Source organism: Denticeps clupeoides, chromosome 10 (assembly GCF_900700375.1).
Source record: "Denticeps clupeoides chromosome 10, fDenClu1.1, whole genome shotgun sequence".
Taxonomy (NCBI): Eukaryota; Metazoa; Chordata; class Actinopteri; order Clupeiformes; family Denticipitidae; genus Denticeps; species Denticeps clupeoides.
Window position 1 is genome coordinate 6,171,346 of NC_041716.1, and position 3,751 is coordinate 6,175,096.

The following is a 3,751-nucleotide window of genomic DNA, read 5'->3' on the forward strand; positions in this document are numbered from 1 at the left end:
GGACATAATAATGCTGTACATTTATGAAATATATATACAAATATGAGAATAAAGTCATCTTTTTAGAGACAGCCCTAAAATGATTGACCCAGAAGCAGCATGTGGCGACTTCAGTCAAGTAAACTGAAACATTTTATGTCGAAATCACCGGGAGGATTTTGTTGAGAGTTTCTCATACCAGCACACTCACATTGGATTATACAGAAGGACATGGACACGTGGACATGGTTCCGCAGGGTGGCGTGTCTTGCCGGGGTGAACTGTGTTGCCAGATCTCATAAGCAAGGGTTCATTCACCAAAATACTTGGGCTCTGTTGGCTGAGGAAGCAAAAAAAATACATCCACTGTATTGAAAACATTTATTTATGAAAAATTTTATTAATTATTGGCAGCCCTGTGATCTGGCTGATTGTGCCAGAACCTGCAGCTCTGCAGCATATTCAGACCGGCTTTCTGTTTTCAGCCGGATTCTCAGGACTCCTGTCCAAAATGTCCCACAGGCGATCTGGTGACTGTAGGTGACATCATAGGAATGACATAATTTTCATCCCCAGTGACTCCTGCATGATCTTGGAAGATACCACGTTCATCGGTATGGAAATGTTTCATCATCGGGACGTGAACATTCACAGCTGCCCAGTGTTGACTTTCAGTGACCCTAAAGAAGCAGTGTCAATTCAGTACAAAGCGACCTAAAATCTGACCACCTTTGCAGTTAAATAGGCGTAATACGCTGTGCTACAGCCATGCGCGCTAAACCTGAGAATCTTATATCCACGTTACCGTCGTGTAAGTACGGGTCAATGCATGGTTATCAGAACTTCAAGATCATGCGGTCCTGTGTTGTCCATTCTAGACAAATGATGCCAAATTATTAATTTTTTTTTTTTTGCTGTTGTTACATTGTTGTAATGTTTTTTATTTTATTTTATTTTATTTTGCATTCACGGTTTCAAACACTAACAAGTCTCCTGTCTTATTTTGTTAAAAGCAGATTTTATATATTTTCATTTAATGTAATCTGTCAATGTTTACATTCATATGCTTTAAAATATGATAAACCACGAAAAGACAGTCTTATCCATATAGGTTCTGTGTGCAGATGTAGAGGATAATGTCAAAGTACTGAAAAGCTTTATTACTGCAAAAACAAGCCTCATTTTTCACGTTCCATGCTCCAAACTGCGTTAAATCCTGTCGATTCTTGCATGCGTGCCTCGCCACACACAGTTCCAGCTCCTTGTTTCATACCTCATAACACGAACGTCCTGCCCTCTGGAGTCACTTGTCTGTACTTCAGATCAGATTTTATACTACTGTAATCATCTCTTGTACTGTAAAAATAATTGAATGAATCCCTTTTTATAGTATTTAAATTGATATTGAAAATTATTTTGCATAGTGCCCACAATCTGACACACTGGTGTGTGCATTCATGTTTTTTTTTTCTTGATTCATTACTTAAATAAAGACTTTTTCCATCACTGTGGGGACAACTGTATTGATGTTTGTGTGCATCACATGGATATAACATGAAAAAATAATTTTCTGTGATGCGCTGTACTGAGCAAAAAGCAATTCATTTACCCATGAGCCGTGATCACATGATAAGAGAATAATGCATTTTATGACGGAGTAGGAGCCACAATGTCGGTTTACGTTGCTCCTTTATGAGAAGCAGTTATTTGGAGCTAGACACTGAAGCCTGAGTGTCTCCAGGGGGACCGTCCCTGTAACTACTGACTAATTTACTCTGGACAAGGGCGTCTGCTAAATGCTGTAAGTATAAAAATCTAAATTTGGTCTACTATGACTGAAATGCATACAGACGAATTATGCTCACTCCCCATACTGGAATAAAACATGTTGGCAATCGCTGAAATTAAAAACCTAAACTTTTATGTCGAGGACCATTTTAGAGATCACATTTACAGCATTTATCAGACGCCCTTATCCAAAGCGACATACAATCAGTAGTTACAGGGACAGTCCCCCCCCCCTGGAGACACTCAGGATTAAGTGTCTTGCTCAGGGACACAATGGTAGTAAGTGGGATTTGAACCTGGGTCTTCTGGTTCAAAGATGAGTGTGTTACCCACTAGGCTACTACCACCATCCATTCAGACATTGAAATTTGTCTTTAATCCCAATTAATTCCATAATTGTGCTTACGGCGCCCCCATGCGGTGCACCACTCAACAACTATTACAAAAATCCAGAAGAGGGCGGCGCAACCACGTCGATCAGTAAATGTTAGTGTTGTAGTGAAGACCAAGACCCCGATCAACTGTAGAGAAAAACATTCCCCTGTCCCCACTTGGGTTAAACTATGAATATGTCTACGTAACGAAGACAGTTCACATTTTATCTCTCAAATGTTCAGACATTCTTTGAGTACATTTTCATCCTGCAAATTCGCCAAATGAATATTGGTAGGATTTAAGACTATAGCAAAGGGTAGTTTACGAGCCCTTCAAATAAATTCATTTACATCTCCTAAAAACGAAAACTCACGACGGAGAGGACAAGTTTTATTCTAATTTTGAATTGTCACACGAGGAGATTATTGCTGCGCTTGCACATAAAATGTGGGATTCTAACCAGGACTCCTGTTCTGTGCGTAAGGGGGGATTATTTCGCGTTATTGAAACAAGTAGTAATATTTAGAAATCTAAAATAAATGTCCTAAACTTGTGCCCACAGGTTCTGGTACAGAAACTTGTGCTCACACGATATTTTTATTTTTGCATTTCATGGTGTTTAAGGGCCTGTTTAAGATGTGATCTAGCTGTTTGCAATAAACAAAGTATCGACTGTATTCTCTGTCAGATTGAGGAGTTTTCCCTCGTAGTTTAGCTGTAGTTGTAGTTGGTTATATAACTTTTCGCGGTGACTTCTCTCCAGACGCCCGGTGAATGTACATAGATATGAAAGCTGGATGTCGCGTTGAACGGGGCGCCTGAGGGAGAGAACGCGTCATCGGTGCCGCCATCTTGGGAGGGTCAAGCGCTCCTTTAGCAGAGCCGCCGTGGAACAGAGTTAAATAAACCGGCAAGTTTGAGAAGCGATTTTTATTCTTGGTTGGCTACAGATGTCAGACATGTATTTACGACCGAGCCACGAAAAACTTATGTTCAAAATGTAATCTGCATATTTTTTTTTTCATTCCAAATAAACTTAAACTACACCCCTACTACAGACAGAACAATGCAAATACAAACACCACAAAAAAACCCAGCAGACCCTGGCAACTGGTACAGGGCAATAAGCCACTCATACCTTTGTATTTTTTGGATGTTCATCCAAAGCAACCGGCATTTGCATGGATATGTAGATACAGTTTATTTTCCAAAGAAAAGATTTTTTTGCATTTAATATGAAAGACGAATATCCATTTACCCGTTCATTAAACCATTAACACAGACAGGGCAGGTCCATACACAGAGGAAGAGAGGCGTGGTGGCGCGATCCTGGAACCCCGTCCAAACATGGCGGCGCCGTCGACGCCTGCTGAGAGGCTGGACGCGGCATCCGGTGTTTGTATCCGTGATGAGAAAAAAAAAAAAAAAAAGAGACCGGACTCGGGAAGTACAGCACTAGGAAATGCTCCACCCGGCAACTGACCGATGTCACCGGCCGCCCCTCATTGCGAGGTGGCCGGTGACATTCTGCGCAGCACAGCGTGTTGTTCGGTGACATTTCAGAAGTTCGGGCGTGGCCGCCTGCCAGCGAGACATTAACGAAACGTTG